Below are 27622 nucleotides of genomic sequence, written 5' to 3'. Positions count from 1 at the left end.
TTTCAAAAGCAATATATAAATATTTCATATTGCTCCAATGCCTGGCAAAGAATTAATGATCAGAGTAGATGCAGTAGTGTGCTGATAAATGCTAACAACCAGCTTTCCAAGAGGGGTGTGAGGGAGGACTGTTATTTGTAGCATTTACTCATATTTGTGATATGACTTACTATAAGCTCCCAACATGTTACCGAACAGAGATGAGAACAGAAATGCTCAGCAGCACCCTTTTATATAACGTTTGTACCACATAGATAAAACATATATATATATATAAACTCAAAAATAGATGATATTAAAATAATTTAAAATGTAGCCAGGAGTAGTGGCATACAACTCTAATCCCAGCAACACATGGGAGGTGAGGTAGGAAATCACAAATTTGAGGCTAGCCTCAGCAACTTAGCAAGGCCCTGTCTCAAAGTGAAAAGAATTAGGCTGGGGATATAGCTTCAGTTGGTAGAGTGCTTGCCTCATAAGTACAAGGTCCTGGGTTCAATCCCCAGCACTGAAAAAAAAAAAAAAAAAGTAAAAAGAATTGATATAGCTTAGTGGTAAAGCACCCCCTGTGGTCAATCCCCAGTATGAGGAAAAGAAAAACGAAAAATTGATGAATTTTGAGTACTTGTTCCCTTTGTTTTTAATAAAATTGATTCTATTATAAATATAAACTGCTTAATTTTTAATTATGGTTGAATTTAACAACCAGCTCACCAAAGTCCTAAAAATTTACCAGTTATCTTTTATAAGATGCTACAGCCCAACTTCAGCACATCAGTGGGTAAAAGCAGAAAAGGATAGATAAATAAATGAATAAACAAAGAAACAGATGAAACCTGGTACTGTGGCACACACAGGCAATCCTGGCTACTCAGAGGCTGAGGCAGGAGGATCACAAGTTTAAGGCAATTTAGTGAGACTTTGTCTTAAAAAATAAAGACTGTGAATTTAGCTCTGTGGTAGATGTTCCTGGGTATCCCCAGTACTGGAAAAAAAAAAAAAAAAAAAGATGAAAAAGACACAGAGGATACCTTTGTTTACTAATATAGATAATTTATCAAAATACTTTTTTAAAAAAGTATTATTATATATTATAATAACTTATATCACCTACTTTTATAAAATAAAATATTAAAATACTTCAGCTAATTAAAATGAGAATTTCTTACATCATTACCCTGTGTACATGTATGACTACATGAATGGTGTGGATCTACATCATGTACAACCATAGAAATGAAAAGTTGTACCCCATTTGTATACAATGAATCAAAATGCAGTCTGTAAAAATAAAAAAAAAAATTTTAAATAAAATGAGAATTTCTAAATATGCATATGCTCATATATAAATTGTTGGGGAAAAATATAAGAAATTAAGTGCTCTCATAATTTAGTACAAAGCAGCTCTTGTTTGTCCAGAATGGGGATTGAACCCAAGGCACTGTACCACTGAGCCAAGTCACCACCCCTTTTTTAATTTTGAGACAGTGTCTTACTAAATTGTCCAGACTGATCGCAAACTTGTGATTCTCCTGCCTCAGCCTCAGAGTAGCTGGGATTGCAGGCATGCACCACCAGGCCCAGTTTATATGAAGCAATTTCAAAATCTGTGCCTTTTTGAGGAAAAGGCTTTAATACTGAAATATTTATGATGTGGGATGGTATGATGTCTTAAAATATTCCATGAGAATAAGAGGATAAAATAAAAATCACAAAATGTTGCTAATGTTTAAAGCTGGCTGACTTTTACATATAGCTTCATTATTTATTTCTGTGTTTTTGTGTAATTTTGAATTTTTTTTTCATTACATATTTAGAGAATCAGTAACTGCATATCAAAGGATTTTTACACTGACGGAAGTATGTAATTTTTCCCTTAACATTGAAAACAAAAATGTTTGGAATATTCCATGGATTTTAATTCTTTTTTTTTCCTGGCTCACAAAAATATCGTATTGTTTAAATTAAAAGTATTTATATAAACTAACTGAAAGAGGATAATATCTGGATCACTTACTATCATAAAATTTTCATGGTGGATGGTTAAAAAATAGAGAAGGAAATTCTCAGGATCTGTGTGCTTTGGTTAAATATTTAAGGTTAAATATTTAAACCAGCTTAGAGTTTTTGAGACTAATACAAGGATGAAACTCATAACTAATGCTAGAATTACCACTGATTTATTTACTGTTAGAATTTCTGAGATTATACATGAATGAATTGCCAAAATGACAATGCTAAGTAATAATCAAAATGAGGAATAAAAAGAAAACATTCTTTTTTAGTAGCCTTTATTGAAGTATAATTAACATACACTAAATTGCACATATATGAAGTACACAAGATAACTGTGACATATACTTGGATATATATCCCTGTGAAATTGTCGCCAAAGTGAACATAACAAATACATAGATTTCTAACAAAACTGTCCCTCAGAATCCTTCCCTCCCAACTTTCTTCATCCTAGTCCCCAAGCAACCACTGATTAGTTTTCCTGTAGATTATTTATTTCCTAGACTGTTACGTAAAAGGAATCATATGGTATGCATGTACTTTTTTTTAACCTGTCTTCTTTCACTGTAGGTAATTATTTTAAGATTCATCCATAGTTCATTGCTTTCCATTGCTGAATAACATTCTGTTGTGTGGATATACCAGTTTGTTTATTTATTTATTTAAATTTTTTTTTAGTTGTTGATGGACCTTTATTTTATTTATTTATATGTGGTCTTGAGAATTGAACCCATGCTAGGCTAGCACTCTACCACTGAGCCACAACACCAGCCCCTATTTATTTTTTATTATCAGCATTTGGGTCGTTTCCAGCCTATAAACCTGATATAAGCATTCATGGTCAAGTCTTTGAATGAAGGTATGCTTTAGTTTTTCATGGGTAAATAACTAAGAGAGGAATAGCTGGATCATATGATCAATGTTAAGAAGCTACCAAGCCAGGCATAATGATGCATACCTGTAATCCCAGAAACTCAGGAGCCTGAGGCAGGAGGATCAGAAGTTCAAAGCCAGCCTCAGCAACTTAGCAAGGCCCTGGGTAACTTAGTGAAACCCTTTCTCAAAATAAAAAGGGTTAGGTAGTCCTAGTACCAAAAAAAGAAAGAAGGAAGGAACAAACTGCCAAATTGCCTTTTTCCAAAATATTAGTACCATTTTACATTTCCACTACTAGTATGGTGTATAGTGGTATCTTGTTGTGAGGTTTTTGTTTTTTGTGGTTGGTTGTTTGTTGTTGGTGGTGGTGTTTTGGTGTTTTTGTTGTTTTTTTTTTGTTTTGTTTTGTTTTGTTTTTGATGGTTGTTGCTTGGTTTGGGGCTGAGGATCAAATTCAGGGCTTAGGCACATCTTACCAAGTGCTTTTCCACTGAGCTATTCTCCCAGTCCCCTGTACTTTTTAATTTGCATTGTCCCAGTGACTAATGATATTGAGCATCTTTTCATTTGAGGTTCTTTCCACTTCATTTATGTTCTCAGGAGAAGTATCTGTTCACATTTTTTGTCCACTTTTTTATGTCGCTCTTTTATTGAGTTTTGACCATTTTTTATATATTCTAGATGCAAGTTCTTTGTCATATACACAATTTACACTCTGTAGCTTTGTCTTTGAATCTCTTCAGAATGTCTTTCAGCTGCCCCTGCAAGGTGGCACACACCAGTAATTTCAGCAACTTGAGAAGCTGAGGCAAGTGGAGCACAAATTCAAAGCCAAACTTAGCAACTTGGTGAGAACCTTTCTCAAAATAACAAATAAAAAGGGCTGGGGATGTGACTTAGTGGTTAAGCACCCCCAAGTTCAATCCCTGGTACAAAAAATTTTTTTAAAAAATATCTTTTGGCTAGGCATGGTGATACATGTCTATAATCCAGTGACTTAAGAGGCTGAAGCCGGAAGATGACAAACCAAAAAAAAAAAAAAAAAAAGTATTTTCTGGGCTAAGGCTCAGTGGGAAAGAGCTTACCAGGCATGCATGAGGCCCTGGGATAGACACACACACACACACACACACACACACACAAGTCACATCACCAAAATGTCTTTTGAAGAGATGTTTTTTTTATCAAGTTCAGTCTGTCACTTCATTCCTTTATGAATTGTGTTTTTGGTGTTGGATATAAAATATCTTTTCCTAATCCAGGGTCACAAGCATTTTTTTGTGTGTGTGTTTTTCTTCTAGATTATTTTTTATAGTTTTAGGTCTGTGATTCATTTTAAGTTAATTTTTATGTAGAGTAGAAGGTGTACCTTGAAATTCACATATTTATATATTGAAACCAAGCTGTTCTGCTTGTTGAACCTCGGTCATTTATATGTGAGTCTATTTCTACACTGTTTTCTTCCAGTTATCTAGTTGTCTGTCTTACTGTCAATACTGCACCATCTTGATTACTAACTTTATACTATGTTAAAATCAAATGTATTGGTTCTCCAACTCTATTCATTTTCAAAGATTTTTGGCTGTACTATGTTCTTTGTATTTTTATATAAATTATTTAATTGTTGATTTCTACCAAAAAATAGCTGATTGTGATTTTTGTGATGGCATTGAATTTATAGATGAAATGAGAAAAATTGACATCCTAATATTGAACATTCTGACCTATGAACACAGTATCTCTATACTTAATTAGGTCTTTCATTTCCATTAATACTGTTGCTTTTCAGTTTTCAATGTAAATGGTTCATATCTTTTGATTAGTGGTAGTAGGGTGTATGTTTTTCTATACTATTTGTTATTAGTCTAACTAAATATGACTTTTTTTTGATACCAAGGATTGAACCCAGGGACACTTAACCACTGAGCCACATACCCAGCCCATTTTGTATTTTATTTAGAGACAGGGTCTTGCTGGGTTGCTCAGGACCTCACTGAGTTGCTGAGGCTGGCTTTAAGCTCGAGATCCTCCTGCCTCAGCCTCCCAAGCCACTGGGATTACAGGCATGCACCACCACACCTGGCTTAAACGTGATTTTTAATTGGAGTTTCTATAGAACATTTACACTTAATATGTTTATTGTTGTGGTTATATTTGAGTCTGTCATCTTACTTATTTTCATTTATTCCATCCTTCATTACCTTTTTTCCCCCTGCCGCCTTTTGTATTAATTGAATATTCTTTATGCATCCCATTTCTTTATCTTCCCATTTTTTTTTCTTATTGCCTGTGACCCTTTGTTTTGTCATTACAGTGGTTGCTTTAGATAACCTATATATAGCTTCATGGACTTTGTGCTTTCATTGTCATGTATTTTGCTTATACATTTGTAAAACCCATAGTACCTGGCAATTATTCTCAAATAATTGATAATCCTATAAAGAGATATTAGTATGAAGAAAGGTATTACATTTAATAAAAGTTACCATATCTGGCATTTTATTCCTTTGTGTAAATCCTTATTTCAATCTGAGATCATATTCCTTCTGGTTGATGCATTTGTTTCAACAATTCTTATAGAAGCAGGTGTGCTGGTGTTGAATTCTTTCTGCTTCTGTACATTGCAAAAAGTCATTTTTTTCTGGGGGTGGAGACTTTGGTTTTACCTCTTATTGTTCTTGACAAAAGTCAAGAATCTAATATGCTATCTTTCTCTGTGGATTATTCTGAATCTTTCATGTAAAAGAAATCATGCATTATATAGCCTTTCATGTGTAGCATGTTTCCCTTAACAATGTTTTCAGTATGCATTTATGTTGTACATCATTTTATATTCCCACCAGTCATATCAAGGTTTTCATATTCTTGCCAATGCTTATTAGTTTTTTTTTCAATGTATCAAATGTAAAATGGTATTTCATTGTGATTTTGTTATACATTCTCTAATGACTAATGATATTCAACATCCCTTGAGTACTTCTTGGATGTTTGGGTATATTCTTTAGAAAAATATTTGTCTTAGTCTGTTTTCTCCTGCTATAATGGAGTACCATAGGATAGGTAAATTATAAACAATAGAAGTTTTTTTTGCTAATGGTTCTGGAGGTTAGGAAGACCAAAATCAAGTGACCATTTCTGGTGACAATCTTCTTGCTGCACAATGATGTGACAGAAGGCATCACCTGGTAAGAGAGCTTTCAAGGAAAACAGAGAAGAAAAGGGGGCCAAACTTAGCCCTCTGATATCTATCTGCAACATAATTATTATCACTTTTGTGATAATGGCCTTTATCCACTCACGAGGGTAGTGCCTCCATGACCTAATCATCTCTTAAAGGCTCTGCCTGTAATGAGGTAACAGTGACAGTTAAATGTCAACATGGGTTTTAGAGACATTTAACCATAACAGTATCTCTTCAAGTCTTTGACCACTATTTAATTGCATTGTTTTGTTTTTGTTGTTGCTGTTGAGTGAGTTCTTTATATATTCTGGTTCTAGACCTTTTTCAGATATGTGATTTACAAATACTTTCTATCAGCCCATTTGTTATCTTTCACTTTCTTTTTAATATCCTTCGATGTACACATTTTTAAAATTTTGATGATGTCAATTTATCTTTTTTTTTTTTTTTCCTATGTGTCTTATGCTTTACCTTTGTTTTTAAATTTATTTTCCGTAGTGCTACATGCCTATAACCTCAGCTACTCAGGAGACTGGAGGCAGGAGGATTGCAAGTTCAAGGCTAGCCTCAACAGCTTAGCAAGATCCTTTCTTATGTTAAAAAATAAGAAGGGGTGTGGTAGAACACCCCTGGATTCAATCCCCAGAACTACAAAAAATAAAATACATTTCTTTTCTGAGGCAATGTTCACATAGCATAACACTAACATTTTAGTGAATCATTTAGAATTTATTCACCATGTTGTACAACAACCACCTCATCTAGTTCCAAAACACTTTTGTCACCTCACAATAAAAGTTTCTACCCATGAATAGTAGTTATTCCCTACTCACATATGCCTCCAGCCTCTGACAATCACCAAATCTACTTTGTTTCTATGGATTTACCAATTCTGAATATTTCATGTAAGTGGAATCATACAATATATGACATTCGAGTCTCATTTCTTTCACTGAGCATACTATTTTCAAGATTCATCCACATTGTAGTGTGTATACAGCACTTCATTCATTTTTATGGCTGTAAGTAATATTTGATTGCATTTTATTATAAGTTGTTTATTCATTCATTGATGAACATTTTGATTGTTTTAACTTTTTCACTATTATGAATAGTGCTGCTATGAACACGTAAATGCAAACATGTTTGAGTACTTATTTTCAGTTCTTTTAAATGTATTCTTAGGAATGGAGTTTCTAGGTTCACCTATGTTTATGGAAAGGTATTTCCTCTGGGTAAACAATTTAAGATTGGGGGTGAGTACAGTCATTTACCTAGTATGTGAGACCCTAGGTTTGATCCTCACCACCCCCCATTTGAGGGCAAATTTGAGGTTGATTTATCTATTTCAAAGATGTTTCTTATTCTCTTCTAATTTGTGTTATCTCTCCCAATATATTGTACACTGCTAACAGCCTTACCTTTCTTCCTCTCTGGTAATGTGTATTATGTCTTTAGCTACTGTTAAGATTTTCCTTTTAAGCCAAGTGCCGTAACACATTCCTATAATCCCAACAACTCAGGAGGTTGAGGCAGGAAGATCACAAGTTCAAGGCCAGCCTCAACAACTTAATAAGACCCTGTATCAAAATTTAAAAGGAACTGGTGATGCTGCTCAGTGGTAAAGCATCCCTGGGTTCAATCCCCACTACAGAAATAAGTAATTTTCCTTTTGTCATTAGTTTTAGGCAATTATATTGTTGCTTTCTATAAGTTTCCTTCATGTTTCATGTACTTGTTTTGCTAAATGTTAATCAAATTTATTCCTTCATTTATTTTTGTCTTCTTTCTTTCCTTTGGAGACTCCAATGAGACATAATAGGCTGCTTAAAGTTTTCTGTCCCACAACAGAGTTAAGTGATTTTCATTTTTTTTCCTGCCCTTCCTTTTGCATAATTTCTCTTACTATGTCATGTCCACTAGTGTTTTCCAATAAATAATCTGCAGTTAATCCAATCTGGCATGTTCTAAATCTCAGATATTATGATTTCCATTTCTGGAAGTTCAATTTGAATCTTTTATGTATTTTCTAGATTTCTACTTATTCTCAAACATTATTTTCTTGAATATAAGAAATACAGTTCCAATAATTTTGATATTCTTGTTTACTAATTCTGTTATTGTGTCACTTCTTGGTTGGTTTCAACTAAGTTGATATATCTCATTATGATCGTATTGCCCTGCTTCTTTGCATGCCTAGTAATATTTTTACTGGATGCCAGAAATTGCAAATTTTACCTTGGTGCTAAATATTTTAGTATTCCTATAAGTTTTTAATTGACTTTTATGAAAGATGGTTGTTTCTTGGAAATAATTTGGTTCTTTGAGGTCTTGCTTTTAAATTTCTATAGACAAAGAGAGGTCATCTTCAGGCTAATTTTTCTTCTATTAATATGACAAAACCCTGAACCAGGAGGACATACACAGTTTAAATAGATCAATTTCAAGTAATGAAATAGAAGAAGTCATCAAAAGCCTACAAACAAAGAAAAGTCTGGGATCAGATGGGTTCTCAGCCAAGTTCTACAAAACTTTTAAAGAAGAGCTCATTCCAATCCTTCTCAAAGTATTCTATGAAATAGAAGAGGAGGAAACCCTCCCAAACTTCTTCTATGAAGCCAATATCACCCTGATACCTAAAGCAGACAAAGACACTTTGAGGAAAGAAAATGTCAGGCCAATATCCTTAATGAACATCGATGCAAAAATTCTCAACAAAATTTTAGCAAATCACATACAAAAATATATTAAAAAGATAGTGCACCATGATCAAGTGGGTTTTATCCCAGGGATGCAAGATTGGTTCAACATCCAGAAATCAATAAATGTCATTCACCGTATCAACAGACTTAAAGTCAAGAATCAAATGATTATTTAGATAGATGCAGAAGAAGCATTTGATAAAATACAACATCCCTTCACGCTCAAAACACTAGAAAAAATAGGGATAGTGGGAACATTCCTTAACATTATAAAGGCCATCTATGCTAAGCCCATGATCAATATCATTCTAAATGGTGAAAAACTGAAAGCATTCCCCCTAAAAACTGGAACAAGGCAGGGATGCCCTCTTTCACCACTTCTATTCAACATCGTCCTTGAAACTCTAGCCAGAGCAATTAGACAGACCAAAGAAATTAAAGGGATACGAATAGGAAAAGAAGAACTCAAACTATCCCTATTTGCTGATGACTTGATTATATATTTAGAGGAACCAGGAAATTCCACCAGAAAGCTTTTAGAACTCATAAGTGAATTCAGTAAAGTAGCAAGTTATAAGATCAATGCTCATAAATCCAATGCATTTTTATACATAAGTGATGAATCTTCAGAAAGAGAAGTTAGGAAAACGACCCCATTCACAATAGCCTCGAAAAAAATAAAATACTTGGGAATCAACCTAATTAAAGAGGTGAAAGACCTCTACAATGAGAACTACAGAACACTGAAGAAAGAAATTAAAGAAAACCTTAGAAGATGGAAAGATCTCCCATGTTCTTGGATAGGCAGAATTAATATTGTCAAAATGGCCATACTACCAAAAGTGCTATACAGATTCAATGCAATTCCAATTAAAATCCCAATGATGTACCTTACAGAAATAGAGCCTGCAATCATGAAATTCATCTGGAAGAATAAGAAACCCAGAATAGCTAAAGCAATCCTTAGCAGGAAGAGTGAAGCAGTGGGTATCGCAATACCATAACTTCAACTATACTACAAAGGAATAGTAACGAAAACGGCATGGTATTGGTACCAAAATAGACAGGTAAATCAATGGTACAGAATAGAGGACATGGACACAAACCCAAATAAATACAATTTTCTCATATTAGACAAAGGTGCCAAAAATATGCAATGGAGAAAAGATAGCCTCTTCAACAAATGGGGCTGGGAAAACTGGAAATCCATAATGAAGCAAAATGAAACTAAACCCCTATCTCTCACCCTGCACAAAACTCAACTCAAAATGGATCAAGGACCTCAGAATCAGACCAGAGACACTGTATCTTGTAGAAGAAAAAGTAGGTCCAAATCTTCAACATGTCGGCTTAGGATCAGACTTCCTTAACAGTACTCCCATAGCACAAGAAATAAAAGCAAGAATCAACAACTGGGATAGATTCAAACTAAAAAGCTTTCTGTCAGCGAAGGAAACTATCAGTAATGTGAAGAGAGAGCCTACAGAGTGGGAGAATATCTTTGCCACTCATACTTCAGATAGAGCGCTAATTTCCAGACTATAAAGAACTCAAAAAACTCTACACCAAGATACAAATAATCCAATCAACAAATGGGCTAAGGAAATGAACAGATACTTCACAGATCTATAAGCAATCAACAGATATATGAAAAAATATTCAACATCTCTAGTAATAAGAGAAATACAAATCAAAACTACCCTAAGATTCCATCTCACCCCAATTAGAATGGCAATTATCAAGAATACAAGCAACAATAGGTGTTGGAGAGGATGTGGGGAAACAGGTACACTCATACATTGCTGGTGGGGTTGCACATTAGTGCAGCCACTCTGGAAAGCAGTATGGAGATTCCTCAGAAAGCTTGGAATGGAACCACCATTTGACCCAGCTGTCCCACTCCTTGGCCTATACCTAAAGGACTTAAAATCAGCATACTACAGAGATGCAGCCACATCAATGTTCATAACTGCTCAATTCACAGTAGCCAGATTGTGGAACCAACCTAGATGTCCTTCAGTTGATGAATGGATAAAGGAACTGTGGTGTATATGTGTATATATATATATATATATATATACACACATACATAACATACACACACACAATGGAATATTACTCAGTCATAAAGAATGATAAAATTATGGCATTTGCAGGCAAATGGATGAAATTGGAGAATATCGTGCTAAGTGAGATAAGCCAATCTCAAAAAACCAAAGGACAAATGATCGCACTGATAAGCGGATGATGACACATAATGGGAGGTGGGAGGGGGGCAAGAATGGAGGAAGGAAGGACTGTATAGAGGGAAAAAGGTGGGGGGAAAGGAAAAAATAACAGAATGAATCAAACACCATTACCCTATATAGATGTATGATTACACAAATGGTATGCCTTTACTTCATGTACAGAGAAACAACATATATCCCATTTGTTTACAATAAAAATAAATTCTAAAAAATTTTTAAAAATATGATAAAACCCTCATGAGTATTCCATGTCCTATAAATTATGAGGGTTTCTTCTTTGGCTGGTGAGACTAGACATTATTCCTGGCTGATGTTAGCTGCAGAGACAGTTCTTGCTGATCTTGTCAGTGGTTCTGTCTCTGGTCTCTTGGTAGTTTCTTCATATCCATGCACTGTTCACTGCCAAATAAATACTTAGAGGGATTGTCTGCAGGTTCTCAGAGCTCTTTTTCTATACAGCCTTCTTGTTTTAAATACTCTGCCACATGAATTGTAGCTGCTTTGGATTTTGCTTCTAGCAATAGCTGCTTAACTCAGGAAATTTGGCATACTCCGTCTTAAATTCCCCTTTCCTATGCCACACCATAGAAACTTTCTAGGAAATAAACTGGGGTAATCATAGAGTTCACCTGGTTTATTTCTTGTGTCCCAGGAATCAGTATCCTTTATTGATTGATGTCCAGTAATTTTACACCATTGTTTCATTAGTTGGTAGAGCCTTAAGGAGAAAAAAGTAAATGAGAGAGAGAGAGAGCACGAGAGACAGAGCACGTACACACACGTGTTGTATAAATCTCCACACTAATCTCAGGAATCCACTACATTAGTAAAGAATGGAGTGTAAATGGGTGATGTGCTAAACAGAGTAAAACCCAGAATTCTACAACATGCCACATTACCACCAACAAGAATTGGCCTTCCTTAGCTTCCTTGACCCTTGATGCTTGTTCTTTTCCTTTCTAGTTATACAATAAATATTTATCAAACTCACAGTATATTCAACCATTAATGACAAAATAGGCTTAGTCTTGTGCTAACATGTACAACCTGTTCTAAAGGCCTTATCTCCTACTATTTGCTTAGATAATTATCTATCATAGCTAATTTAATTTTGGAAAGTGTATCTAGAAAATGGGATTTGTACAATCCTCATTGACCACATGGCACTATCTAATTGCCTGGAATCTTGTACCTGGAAGGCATTTAGTAGGATTCAGGTAATAATTTGCTATAAAACTTTGCATTGCTAGATTTGAAATTATTTTAAAGAGATTCGAAGATATATAGAATATGTTGATCTACATGTACTAACTGTGTTAGTCAGCTTTTCATCACAATGATGAAAAACCTGAGAAGAACTAGTTAAAGGAGGAAAGATTTATTTTTGGCTCATGGTTTCAGTCCATGGTCACCTAACTCCATTGCTTTAGGCCTGCAGCATGGCAAGAGGAAACTGCTCACCTCGTGACAGCCAGAAAGCAGAAAGAACATGGCCAGGGACAAAAAATATCCTTCAAGTCATGTCTCCAGTGACCTACCTCCTCCATCTGGGCCCTACCACTCATTCAGCCCATTCAGCTGTACTCATCAGTGGGTCAGTTCATTGATGAAGTCAGAGCCTTAATGATCCAGTCCCCTCCCCAAAAACCCCATCTCTGAATACCGAACCTTCAACCCGTGAAACTTTGGGAACATTACAGATCCAAACCACATATTGACTAAAACTCAGTTATACTATATTGATAAATTTTCACAGGAAAAAAACATTGCAGAATAATATGTATTATTTCTCTATTTCAGTTTTAATATATTTGTGTGTTTGTATGAGTGTGCATGTTTGTACATGTGTATGTACAGGGATGGGATTGTGTTCCTTTTTAAACACAGAAAAAATTTGAATTGCTTGTCAGTCTTTTTGTGAAGAGCAAGTGGAGGAAAAATTCTGAAAATATGTCATGGCAAAAGGACACAAATAGTACTAGTTATGTCCTGTAAATATAAAACAAACTTTATTGGGATAAACTTACAGACCAAGAAGAGCATATGCCATCCTCCCAAATTCTCTTCTTATAGAAAAGTAGACAAGTTTGATATAGATGGTCTGGATGCACCCCTGCAAGGACTCTAAAAGAGGGGCTCTATCCCATAACATTCCACATATTTAAAAAGGAAGAGGACAGGGAGCATTGGGGGAACTGTGTAACAATGAAAGAGAGAGCCTCAGGAGCTTAGTAGTTCAGATTAGCCTGTCTAGAGGAATAGAAAATAGTCTCCAGGACCATCCATATTTGTCTTAACAGCAAACAGTGGTTACCGCTAGGATCATGGGTGGGGTAGAAAGGAACAACTGATTTTTACCTGAGGCATTTTTTAATTGCCTTAATTTATTTCAGCTCTTATGTATTACTTAGTAACATATAAAAATCTATAAAGATTTTTTTAAAGGTATAGATTTGGTGATCAACACACTATTTAAGTCATAGTAAGTATAAACTAAGTGTTGATTCTTCAGATGTGGATCGAAACCAACCATCAAACTTAGGCAGCAATATAAAGATTATGAAAATAAGTAGGAGAAAACTATTTTAAAGTATACCTATAAACAAATTTACATTGTAGCAATGTTCTTTATTGCCCAGAATTTCATTGCCAATGAAGTATATGTATGCATATACATGGGTACCCACGCATACCTACATAAGTATGCTCATGATACATGCATGGAGTATTTAGATGTTGATTACCCACTGTGGAGGAAGCACTGAAATTCAAGGATGATTATGAGATGAACTTCCGTTCACATTCCCTCTATGCTGTTTGAATTACTTACTTGGTACAAGAAGCTTTCACTCCGTCCCTCCCTTCCTGACTCATCTCCTTCTGTGCATTTCATTATCCAGACAAAGCATATTAAAAGAATGTAGAAGTGTTCCAGAATGTCAGAAAAGGAATTTCCTATAGGAAAATTCAGAAGCATCTAAAATCAAAATATGCGCTTGAAAGCTATTTAACTGAGAAGTAAACAGAAGGGTGTCTAATGTATGCAGAAGAGCATTTCTGCTTGGTAAGAGTCTTTGCAATACTTGCCAACAAGTTTTAGTAAATACCAGTAACATTGGGATACATTTCTACATACAAAGTAATATAAGTACCTGGAGGAATAAAACATTTGCCTCTCTGTCCTTTGGGTTATCTAACTCACTCCTCTGCCTCTAAAAACTTCTAAGAGTATTCTGCAGCATCCCCTAGAAAGCAAGCTCTCGTGAAAGGGTTCCTGGGTACTTGTACAACCCTGTCTCAGCTTGCTTGCTTCCTTGCTTGCTTGCTCATTTATTTATTCAGTCTAGGCCTTGCTATGTTGTGTAAGCTGGACTACCTCCCATGTCCCTGGGGTTACTGGAATGGACCACCACGCTTTCCTCACCTCAGCATTTTGGGAGGCAGGGTATAGTCAGGTTACTAGAGATTGAACCCAAGGTTGTTTAATCATTGAGCTACAGCCTCAGTCCTTATTTTTGAGAGAAGGTCTTGCTAAGTTGCTGAGGCTGGCCTCAAACTTGTGATCCTCCTGTCCTAGCCTCCTGAGTTGCTAAAATTTCAGACATGCACCATTACACTGGTTCACCTTGGCATTTTAAAGGGGGAGATTGATGAATCTACCAAATAGCCCTAAAAGAATGAAATCTCATTAAACATCAAAGTCAACCTTCCCACAGTGTTTTCAAAACTCCATTGATATGGGGGAGGATCATTATTTTATATACCCAGTGAAAAATCATAGGATGCTATAATTAAACTATGATATAATGCTTTATTATCTCTTTTAAACATTTTATACAGATCTTCTGTTTGGACTATAGGTGATGATTTTTATCATATATTGCACAGCTGTTTTTCTGTATTTTTTTTTCCTAACACAAACTTTCTCTTTCCAAATCACATTGTAATTTTTTTAGACATTTTAAAGGACAAGTAGACTTAAGCTATGAAGGACTCACCATATTCAAAACTCATTTGAAATAACTGAATAATTGAGACCAAAATTGTTCATGGCATAGAAGAGAGGAAAATAGTATTGTTTATGGTGTCTTTTGCCCCCCAAATATGCTTATAATAGAAAGAACTTAATAAATAACAATGGCTTTTATTTTACCAATAAAATACAAGAGTTTTAAAAAATATTTAGGTGAAGAGCTTCATTGCCTGAATTTTTTTTAATTTAGCAAATGAAGGTTACTTCATCAGTCCAAAAAAAGTCTTTTTCCTAACCAACTCTCCTCTGTGCTGTCATTCGTGACTTATTTTAAATGTCTATTACCTACCAGATGGTGTCCACAGTATTTGCATAGCATAGAAAGCTAGGTGGATGCTCACCTACTTCTCATCCTCATCTTCTGTCATATTCCCTTCCTCTAAGTCTTCACTTATAGTCTCCTAGGCCCCAAATAATATGTCCTTTGCTTCTGCTGCACCACTTAGTTATCCTGCTACTTATCGGTCTCCTTTGTTCACTTATTTTTGTTTATTTCTTCCCCTCCCACACACACACCCAGGGTACTATGCATTGAACCCAGGGATGTTTTACTACTGAGCTACGTCCCTGGCCTTTTTAGTATTTTATTTCGAGACAGGGTCTCGTTAAGCTACTGAGGCTAGTCTCAAACTTGCAATCCTCCTGCTTCAGCCTCCCAAGTTGCTGGGATTATAGATGTGCACCACCACGTCCAGCTTCACTTCTTTTTCTTTAATTGTTCAGTACATGTCAACTTGCCCCAGGATTCAATCTTGTTAGTGTTCTCTTCTTACTGTTGTGTTATTTCATCTTCTTCCATGGCCTCAGCTGTCATCTACAAAATACCTTGTTGTAGCCTTTTTTTTTTTTTTTTTTTGGTAAGATTTGTATGTGGTAAGTTCATGTGTAATCAAAGAATATAAAAGAAGTATTTAGCAAAGATCGAGTCCTTCATACAGTCTTCTGAAAATGTTGTAATCTGTCTCCTCTATTTATACTGATTTTGTACAGTCTCCTGTCATCTTTCACTAGATCATTTTATAATCACTTGATGGGCATTACTCTATTTTTTTCAACTGTATTTTACTTTTTGTTGCTGTTGTTCTAATTGGTTATACATGACAGTAGAATGCATTTTGACACATCCATTTACCATGACAAATTCCATTCTTCTTTAAGGCTGAGTAATATTCCATTATGTATATGTACCACATTTTCTTTATCCATTCTTCTCTTGAAGAGCACCTAGGTTGGTTTCATAGTTTAGGTATTGTGAATTGGGTTGCTATAAACATTGATGCGGCTGCATCACTGTAATATGCTGATTTTTAAGTCCTTTGGGTCTAGGCCAAGGAGTGGGATAGCTGGGTCAAATGGTGGTTCCATTCCAACTTTTCTGAGGAATCTCCATACTGCTTTCCTTAGTGGTTGCACCAATTTGCAGTCTCACCAGCAATTTTCCCCACATTCTTGTCAACACTTACTATTAAATATATATATGTATTTGGTACTGGAGATTGAACCCAAGGGCACTTTACTACTGAGTTACATACCCAGCCCATTATTTATCCTCTTTAAGACTCAATTTTATAACCTGAAAAGTAGAATTAATAATACTGTGTTACATGTTTGTACTAAGAATTAGGGATATTCCAATCTAAGATAAGCATTTAGCACACTAACTGGCATATATTAATTACTCAGTAAATGTAGACTGTTCCTTACTTCTGTCCAATATTTCATTATTTTTCTGTTGATAGCCATTGTATTGATAAAATAAATATAGTATTTTCTTAATAAACCTGGCAGTTTTTTAATAAAATAGTATTTCCACAACTGGAAAAAATAATGTTTATTGGTTAGTACCATTTACAAATTGAATAATCTTTATACTCTGATCGTCTAAATTAGCATGTGTGTGTGACTAAGACTCAGAGAATCCCACTATTTTTATTCTTTGTCTGAAGAAATGTTTAGCTCTCATCTTCACAAAAAGGTACCCCTCTAATTCCATACCAATTGCTTTTTAAAAATAAATCTTGTTTTAAACTTCATCATGTTTTTTAAAGGTCTCATATCCATTTAACATTTTTATTACCCAGTAATGTAGACATATTCTTTTCTTTATGTTTATGTCTGTGTGTGTATGGATGTGTTTGTATGTGCTGCGTGAGATTGAACCCAGGGCCTCATGCATGCTAGAAAAGCGCTCTACCACAGAACCAGACGTATTCTTAAGGAATGCTAATACAAAGAATACATACTTATAACATGGAATTATGACTGTGAAGCATAATTTGTCACATTTCTTCATTATATTCATGCATACACACATAGATGTGCCCTTAATCCATATTGTTAATTTGGGGCAGTAGGGCAGAGGGATTCCTATCTCTTTACATTTTGTACTTTCTTAATACTGCTTTCTTTTCTGTCTTTGAGAAGCAGTAACAAATATTGACTAATAAGAACACAATTCTGCAGCTAGACTCACTAGGTTTAAATCTTGGTTCTAACAGTTACCAGATAGCTAGTAATACTTGGATAAGTTGCCTCAGTGTTCTTTGTAAAGTGCTTACTAAATTCCAAATAAAACAAGTTTCACCAAGATATTTTCTGATCACATAAATAAAGTAATTTTTATTTTTTAAGATAGATTGATTTGTTACTTCTAAGTAGGGAAAAAATAGAAAAGCAAAACAGACAAGGAAAAAAAAACAGTTTTAAAACAGGCAAAGATAATCTGAAAAGCTATTTACTATTTGATCTCAATTATGTGATGTTATGGAAAAGGTAAAACTATGGAGATGGTGCCAACTTGCCAAAAGTTAGGGGGAAAGTAATGGTAAATATGTAGAGCACAGGGCATTTTTAAGGCACTGACACTATTCTGTATGTTGTAATAAAGGTGATATGTGCCATTATGTATTTGTCTAACCCCATAGAATATACACCATCAAGAATGAACCCCAACTTTGAGTACAATTTAGGTGATAATGATGTGTCAATTTACAAAGGCTTACTTTTTGCTCAGTTTTGCTATGAACCTTAAACTGTTCCATAAAGCAAAATCTTATCTGGGCACAGTGTGTGCACCTATAGTTCTAGGTACTCAAGAGGCTGAAGCAGGAGGATCACTTGAGCCTAGGAGTTCAAGGTCAGCCTGAGGGCAACACAGCAAGATTCTTCAGAAAATCCATTTTTAAAAAGAGGCTAAGAAGGATGAGGTGGCAAGTGGAATCTGAGGACCAAGGATTGAAAACAAAAGAAAGAAAAGGAAAGGCCTAAGTGATTCATTTTCAGTTTAGGCATTCATAACTACCTTTTGTCACTTGTGTAGTTCGACAGTTCTGCAGCTAGTTTTCTCCAATACCCTCTAGAAAGTACCTTTTCTAGAGAAAAATTATAACTTTATGTCTTACCAGAGTTTACCTAAGTTACTTTGTACTTTTAAGGAATTTGGAGACTTAGTTTCTCTGTATGTCTGCACATTTAATGTAGTACTTCATCTCTCAAAAGCTTAGCATTCTCAAATATTCTGTAGATGTACAAGACATAACTAGATATAAGTGGCTGATTAAATTGGTGATATATGGTAAGATTTCATGAAGAAGACTTAAAGTGAAGAGGTCATTGAAACAAACAAGATTCATGCAGATTGTATAACATAATCAGAACACAGTACCAGAAATGCCTTTTAACAAATACAAATTATTAGTGGGCATGATGGTATGTGCCTGTAATCCCAGTGACTTGGGAGGCTAAGACAGGATCACAAGTTCAAGGTAGCCTGGGCAACCTAGGGGACCCTGTCTTAATATTTAAAAATGTAAAGTGCTAAGGATGTACCTCAGAACCCTAAAAAATAAAACAGTTCAAATTATTATTAACTATTATCACTGTCTCTTATTTTTTGAGGCTATTCTGATATGGATTATATAAAAAGTAACTTTCATTTTAATAATAATGAACATGTATTTATCTACCACATGAGTGGCTACCTTGTTACATAGATAAAACATTCACTGTCCTTGTTGTAACCACTCTGTGTCTAACCTTACCAAATGCTAAAATCAATAATTCTTTGCTATGATTAATTCTGGAAAAAATTCAATTACCATGAATCCAGAACTATAAGTTAGAATTTGTTCTTTCAACCTTGCTTTTATAAAAAGGTTCAAATACTAGGTCGTGTGTGTGTGTGTGTGTGTGTGTGTGTAAAAGAGAGAGAGAGAAATATCAAATACCAACCACCATTGAAGTGGAGAAAACAGTGACATTTAAAATTATTTTCTGTTCATATATCAAATAAGGCAATTGTTTAATCTTTTTACCTAACTGGTTGTGCCTTGATAACTCATAAGTGATTATAAATTTTTTCATTAAGAGCTATTTGCAATTATTCAAATTCTTCACACCCATACCCCAAAATCAGTATTGCTATACAGTTGAATAACTTTAAAATGATTTTCTCACCAGGTAGAATGGTATTTGCCTATAATCCCAGTGATTTGGGAGACTGAGGCAGGAGAATCCCAAGTTCAAAGCCAACCTCAGCAACTTAACAAGATCCTAAGCAATTTTTAGCAAGATCCTGTCTCAAAATAAAAAATAAAAAGGGCTAGGGATGCAACTCATTGTTAAAGTGCCCCGGGTTCAATCTCCAGTACCATAAAGTAAAATAAAAAATAAATAAAATTAATTTCTCATGGTAGCTTTATAAGAGCAAAACTTCTAAAACTTGAACTCAGAAATTCTGTTCTCACAATCTCCTGTCTTTCCAGCCCTCCCAGGCCTTTCATTCCCATTAAATCTGTATTTTGTTTGGACTCATTATGAGTCACAGACTCATAAACTCTTTGTGTTTTTCCAATCTATCAAGCCTGCCCTTGTTCCGCTTTTCTTCCTATCTCTCTTAGACCTTATCAGCCATCTGAATACTACAGTTTGCAAGCACTCTAGATTGCTTTGTTGCCAGTGCATCCATCAGGCATTTCTTGACAATCCCTACCTTTCGCATAGTATCTCACAATCTGGTAGATACCCTATAAATATTTAATGAAAGGAAGGAAAGAGAAAAAAAAACGAGAATCTTTTGGTTTTACTGTAACATCCTGAAAAAATCTTGTGGAAATCTGTTACTTTTGCTGCTTGGAAGCATTACAAAACCATGGTGCTGAACATCAACCAGGCCCTCGCTACTGTTGCCCAGTGTTTTTATTTTTCTGTTTCTATGCTGTCTCCCATCATTTGCATTGTAGATCTCATCCACTCCCCAAAACCATCAATTTTGTCATCTCCTTACTTTCCTTATCACAGCTGTGTTATCTAAACTGATCTTCCTGGAACCCTTCTTACAAAGGATTTTTTCAGTATCTTTACTTATTATTTTCCCCTCTTTATCCCCTAATCAAGTATTATGTGTGTGTGTGTGTGTGTGTGTGTGTGTGTGTGTGTGTGTGTGTGTGTGTTTTCAAATATCTCTTCTGCAGTCATCCATGCTTTTCCTTGTGGTCACTAATAACTTCCTAATTGCCAGTGTTCTCGATGTCCATCCAGTTTGAGCTACCTGTGACATGCACATTATATGTATTCTGGAAATCTTATCCCTTTTTGTTTTACAACACTATTCTCCTGGCTCTTGTGTAACCCAGATGGCTCTTAAGTCTACTTAACTGTCTTCATGTTCATTTAACCCTTAAATATAGGTGTCCTCACACATCTATACTTTGCTCTATTCTTGCACCTCAGCAGTGATTCTAAAATGTTTATGAGTGTAAAAATCAACCAAAGTTCTTGTTTAAAATGTAGGTTTCTAGCCAAGCACAGTGGAAATCCCAGGTACTCAGGAGACTGACAGGAGGATCACAAGATTGAGGCCAGCCTCAGCCACATGGCAGAATCCTGTCTCAAAATTAGAAGTAAACAGGTCTGGGGATGCAACTTGGTGATAGAGTACCCTGGGTCAATCCATCCCTACTATTGCCAAAAAAAAAAAAAAAAAGGTAGGTTTCTAGATGCTGCCCTCAGATTGTGATTAGTAGATATAGAAAGAAGCACAGGAATTTGTTTCCTTTTTTGTGGCAGGGGGCAGCAGGATTGAACCCAGGGGCCTCACACTTGCTAGGCAAGCACTGTAAAGCACTGTACTACTGAGCTACATCCCTACCCCAGGAATCTGCATCTGTAAACTCTACATAAAAGTGATGCTCAGTACATTTTGAAATAATTATACTCTGTATTACCCTCTATTTCAGTGACTTCTTATCTCTTCCATGCTGGTTACTCTTAAATATTTTAGCATCCTCCTCTTATGAGTTTCTCTTCTTACCTAATTCATACTTTGAGAATCCCAGGACCAGAAGTAGGGGTGATAATCAACTAGCATGCACTTGCCTTTTGTTTTTAAAATAATAAAAGACTTGCAGAAACATAAACAGCTGCTGTCCTAAGTGCCAGAGTATCATTCTACCACCACAATTCTGTCTATACTGGCCCCTTTTCCTGTTTCCTGAGATCACAGTCCAGCAACCAAGAGGTTACACCTAGCACAGTGGAGTTTCTCCAGGATTTATTTATTTATTTACTTATGTATTGGTGCTGGGGATTGAACCCAGGGCACTCTACACTGAGCCATATCTCCAAGCCCTTTTTATTTTTTGAGACGGGTGTCACTAAGTTGTCCTGTCTGGCCTCAAATTTGTGATCCTAGTGTCTCAGCCTCCTGAGTTGCTGGGATTACAGGGGTGCACCAGTTTGAACTGTATGAGCTACATCTTACCCTCATTAAAGATGATGATATCAGGTTGGGTATGGTGGTGCACACCTGTAATCACAGCAGCTCTGGAGGCTGAGGCAGGAGGTTTGCAAATTCAAAGCCAGCCTTAGCAATTTAGCAAGGCCCTAACACATTAGCAAGACCTTGACTCAAAATTTTATTTGTTTGTGTTTTTTTTGGGTTTTGGTTTTTTTTTTTTTTTTTTTTTTTTTTTTTTTGGTACTGGGGATCGAACTCAAGGGCTTTGTACTTGCAAGGCAAGCACTCTACCAGCTGAGCTATCTCCCCAGCCCTCAAAATTTTAAAAATATAAAAAGGCTGGGGATGTTGCTCAGTGCTTAAGCGCCTCTGGGTTCAATCCCCTGGTACCAAAAGAAAAGGTGATAGTGTCATTAGCCATATTGGAACATGAAAGAAACTGCTTTTAATAGTTTAGATGGTAATATCAGAATGTAAAATGGTGTACCTACAAAAATAGTTGGGTGGAATGGCCTAGAACAAGATCACTAGAGCTGTGTTCTCAAAATTTGGCTGATTATCAGAATAGAGATCCAGTCCTGAGAAACTCTTGACTTAGTTAGGACTAGGGTGGAGACTCAGAAATCATTGTTTTTCAACATTTTCCCAACTGATGGAGAACACAGAGTAGTAGTATCAAAGTGTTGCCTCATATTGAACACTCAGCAAGCATTTCACATTCATAGTGTGCTCACCACGATTAAGCAAGGGTGTGTAGGTGGATTAGTATGATCTACCTCTACTACTAGAATATATTACTTATGTATATGTTTTATACACAGAAATCAACTCAGTGTTAAATTCCTTCAACAGGAATGCATTTTATCCCCAGCAAGAAAGACCCACATTTCCAAGGGTTTCTGTGAAAGTAAACTCCAGGTTTAAGAAATATGTAAAACAAAATGTAGTCACCTTTAGATATTTTTTAAATTATAAGAGAAAAATCATTTGATTATTATCTAAGCATAATTTAAATTAGTATTTGCATCAAAATATATAATTATGTTTTAATCAGGTGCTGCTTTCCTCTGAATCATATATATGTGATTAAAACAAAGGAGGAATAACAATTCTATAAAATGTTGTGTTGTGGGTTTAATCCTGAGTCATTTATTACCTACGTGATTCCTGAGTCATTAATTACTAATGCTTTCCTATAAGGAACAGATTACTAACAATAGGCAAAGTGAGTGATTGCAAAACTTTTTGAATACTAATTATTGTATTTACAGAAAAACTTTATTTTTAGTTTGGAGGGTTTTGTTTGGTTTTTGTTTTTTGTTTTTTGGTACTGGAAATTGAACCCCCGGTGCTTTATACCAGACCACATTTCATTTTATTTTTTACTTTGAAACAGGGTTAAATATACTAAGTTGCTGAGGCTGGCCTTGAACTTGGAATCCTACCTCAGTCTCCTGATTGCTGGGTTTATAGGCATATGCCACCATACCTGGCTTGTTATAGAAAAGACTTTGTAAGATTATGTTGGAGGAATTGAATGAAATTCTGTTAAGTTCTGTTTATTTCAAAAATAGAAATTATCACTTTTCATTGAGAGACATGTTCTCTTTTCCTGAGTATGAAAAACCATGGAGGACAGAAGGAGAAAGGGAGACATGGAGGATTTTAAAAGCCTACAAACAGGTTTATAAAGAAATACACCCTTAAGACTGACAACACTTTTGTTTTTGTTATCCAGAGAGCAAGGAAGTCCTAGCTTGTATATTAGATACCTTCAAAGTAAGGCTTTAAGCCCTTAATTTTGTTTATAATATTTAAGCCAAATATATGTAATTGCTATCATGAAAAAGTGAATTAAAATATATAAGACAGACTGCTTTTATGAGATGTTGTTTGTGTAACTGAAATTGGATGTTTTAAACAGCTCATTCTAAACTAAAGTTAACTACAGTCTGTAAATGCTCTTAGTCCTTCCTGCCACCCTTACCCCCCACTCCACCCCACATGCACACATGGACTATTCTGTACTTTGAAACACAAAGCAACTTGTCAGTTCAGTTTATTCAGTTAGGGTCAGTTCTGTGAAAACAGAGTCAAGGCAATTGTTTGATTTAATTGACTAGAGAAACTGGTTATACAGGTTAGTAGAACTTAGTCCAACTGCATATTTGAAGTTCATAAAGTAACTTAATAGAATAATAAGATTCCAGGGACATTGTAGTAGATTTTAAAGAATGATTACCAAAGCAAAGAAAAATACACTAAAATCCAAGTTATAGAAAATGTTTTGTGGACTTTTTTTTTTCTTTATGGGTCTGCTTTGACTCTAATGAATAGTGTCCAAAAAATAGAAATCCTTCTGTATGTTTTTCATCTCCTTTTCTTTGAGGAATTCTTTTCTGGACTATAGTTAACATAACCACAAGAAAATTATCTAATAATTTTCTAATATAATTTAGATAAATAATTTAAATCCTTTGATGAAATAGTTCGCTAACTCTAAGCAGACATTCTTTAGTCAGTCTTCTCTTGGCCTCACCTCCCTCTTTTCCCTCCTAGGCCTCATGGTTTTCAGTGTAAAGATGTTCTAACTTCTGTCATTGATTCTTTCCACCTCCCTCTGTCTCTTCCATAACCCATCTCCCTATTTCCTGTTTTATCTCCTGGGCTAATCACTTACTGTTTTATTAAAATGAGTAGAGAACCAAAAAATTGAAATGCTAAAATAAATTAAATCTTTAAGACTTAATTTTTTAGACATATATAGATTTCATAAGTATAGTTGATTTGAGGAGGAAAAACACACATTATTTCTTGTTCCAGAAGAACAGCAAATCTTCAACCTCAGTTTAACTTGTTGATAATTAGAAAGGAAAGGGGGAATTTTAAACATACATAAAAGTCTACAAATTTATTATCAAAGATCATCTCAAAGTTAGAATAGTTAGGAATGTTATAATATTGTTCTCATTAATAAAATATGCCCCTCCCTCTCCCCTCATCTTACAGTAAATGTACACAAATTTTGTCATGATTGTTCAGTTTTTCATATTCAACTTTAGAATACCTTTTTCAAGGGGCTAGACATGGAGATACATGCTTGTAATCCCAGCTACTTGAGAGACTGAGGCAGAAGGATCACTTTAGCCTAGGAATCTGAAATCAGCCTGGGCAACATAGGAAGATCCTGTCTCGGGGTGGGGTGGGGGCTCACTGTGTACCGAAATAGGAGCCTGGTGACATTGAGACACCATGTTAATGGGATTTTGGGTTTTGGGTGCTTTTGTGTTTTTTTTTTTCATGGTGCTAGGGATTAAACCCAGGGCCTCAAGCATCCTAGGCAAGTGCTCTACCACTGAGCTACAACAACCCCAACCCAATGTTCTTTAGTTCTTTTAGTGACATATATTTTACATTCGCTTAAGGAAAAAGGAAAAACAAAAAATGAGCAAAACCAAAACAAAACAACAACAATAATAACAAAAAAAAAAAAAAACACTAAGTTGAATAGTATGTAAGCTAATAAAATTCTTTAGGGAAGAACCTTGTAGTTATATGTTAAGAGGGTTAAGTAGTCATACCCTTTATCATAATATATATTCTGTTCAAAAAAAATTGAACAAAAGAAAATATTAATTTAAGGAAAAAAATTCTATAATAGGGGAAAGAGTTGTTATAGCATTATCTATACCAGTCAGACAGTGATAATATGTTATATATGTGTTACTGTAAGCAACATAATTAAACTGCGATACATGGGCTTGCTAGATAGTTTTATAACCATTAAAAATTTATTAAATTCAAGTTTTTTCACCAACCTGGAAAAATTACCTGATAAAGGTTATATGATTCTGGGGAATGAAATTGACCAAATTATGTACTGTGCATGCTTCACAGTATATTCTACTATTATGTATAGCTATAAAGTACCAATTAAATTAAGTTGGGTAGGGTGGCACACGCCTGTAATCCCAGTGGCTCAGAAGGCTGAGGCAAGAGGATCAAAAGTTAGAAGCTGGGCTGGGGAGATAGCTCAGTTGGTAGAGTGCTTGCCTTGCAAGCACAAGGCCCTGGGTTCAATCCCCAGCACCGCAAAAAAAAAAAAAAAAAAAGTTAGAAGCCAGCCTCAGCAACCTAGTGAGACCCTAACCAACTTAGTGAGACCCTATCTCAGAGTAAAGAGGATTGGGGATGTGGCTCACTGGTTAAGCACCCTTGGGCCAATTAAAAATATGAAAAAAACAACAAAAAAAAAAGGTCAGCAGTTCAGGAGACTGAAACAGGAAGATCACAAGTTCAAGGTCAGCCTCAGCAATTTAGCAAGGCCCTAAGCAGCTTGGGAGACCCTGTCTCAAAATAAAATATTAAAAGAGCTGTGGATGTAGCTCAGTGGTTAAGTACCCCTGAGTTCAATCCCCAGTACCATTTTTTTTTTTTTAATTTTAAAAAGACAAAAAGGGCAGGGGATGTAACTCAATAGTAAAGTGCACCTGGACTCAATCCCCAGCATCCCCCAGCAATTACTTTTTAAAAAGTAATTTTTTAGTTATGTGATTTTGATTTTTAAAAAATCACATAATTAAAAAAGGTTATATGAGAAAACATAATATGAGATTGTACATAGTATACTAGAAATGAATTGGAAAAGTGAACTAAGAAAACAATTTAATTTACAGATAACATCAGTAAGAATTAAATACTTAGGAATAAATTTAACCAAATAGGCAAAAGATTCTCATGTTTATGGATTGGAGACTTCTTATTGTTGAAAGGAAAATACCACCCAAAATAATCTACAAATTAAGCATAAACTATCAAAATCCCAATGGAGTTTTTGTACAAAAATATGAAAACCCAGCTGGACATTGTGGTGCATACCTGTAATCCCATCAATTTAGGAAGCTGAGGTAGGAAGAACACAAGTTTAAGGTCAGACTCAGCAACTTAGTGAGACCGTCTCAATAAAATGAAAGGGGCTAGGGATGTAATTCAGTGGTAATGCCCCTCTGAGTTCAATCCCCAGTACTGCCAAAAAAAGAAAAAAAATTATTTGGAATTTTAAGGGACTTCCAATAGCCAAAACAGTCTTGAAAAGGAAAATAAAATAAAATAAAAAGTTGGAGAGCTCATTTCCAAATATCAAAACTCACTGCAAAGTTATAGTAATCAAATTGGGTGCTGCCGTTAGGAGGATAGACACATAAACCAATGGAACAGAAAAGAGAACCAGAAGTAAATACATATGCATTTGTCAGTGACTTTTTACAAAGTTCCCAAGACCCTTTAGTACAGAAAGGACAGTTTTCTCAACAAATGGAGCAGGTAAAACTAAGTATCTACATTAAAAAGAATGAAGCTGGACCCTGATCTTATGCCATACACAAAAACTAAAAATAAATCAAAGACCTAAATTTGAAAGCAAAGCTATAAAACTTTCATAGAAGAAAACATCAGAAAAAATCTTTATCATCTTATATTTGGTGATCACTTCATCAAAAAGACAGACAAAAGAAACAGAAACAGATAAATTTGACTTGCATTAAATCTTAATGCTTAGAAGGACAGAATCAGGAAAGTGTAAAGACAGTGCACAAAATGGGAGAAAATATTTGCAAATTTTGTATCTGATAAGTTTATTATTCAGAATACTCCTATAAGTAGCTGGGCGTGTTGGCAAATGCCTATAATCCCAGCAGCTCAGGAGGCTGAGGCAGTAGGATCGCAAATTCAAAGTCAACCTCAGCAACTTGGCCAGGTCCTAAGAATTTGGCAAGACCCTATCTCAAAATAAAAAATAAAACAGGCAGGGGATGTGGCTCAGTGGTTAAG

The 27622-nt window shown here is 35.2% G+C and overlaps 1 protein-coding gene across 1 annotated transcript in view; it reads left to right on the top strand.

Moving 5' to 3' along the window:
* Window positions 1–27622, top strand: part of PIBF1 (progesterone immunomodulatory binding factor 1) — a 227033-nt gene that overhangs the window by 154000 nt on the left and 45411 nt on the right. The window lies entirely within an intron of this gene.

The sequence above is a fragment of the Sciurus vulgaris genome (assembly GCF_902686455.1).
Source record: "Sciurus vulgaris genome assembly, chromosome: 4".
In the NCBI taxonomy this organism is placed as follows: domain Eukaryota; kingdom Metazoa; phylum Chordata; class Mammalia; order Rodentia; family Sciuridae; genus Sciurus; species Sciurus vulgaris.
This window is presented reverse-complemented; position numbering and strand designations above follow the sequence as displayed.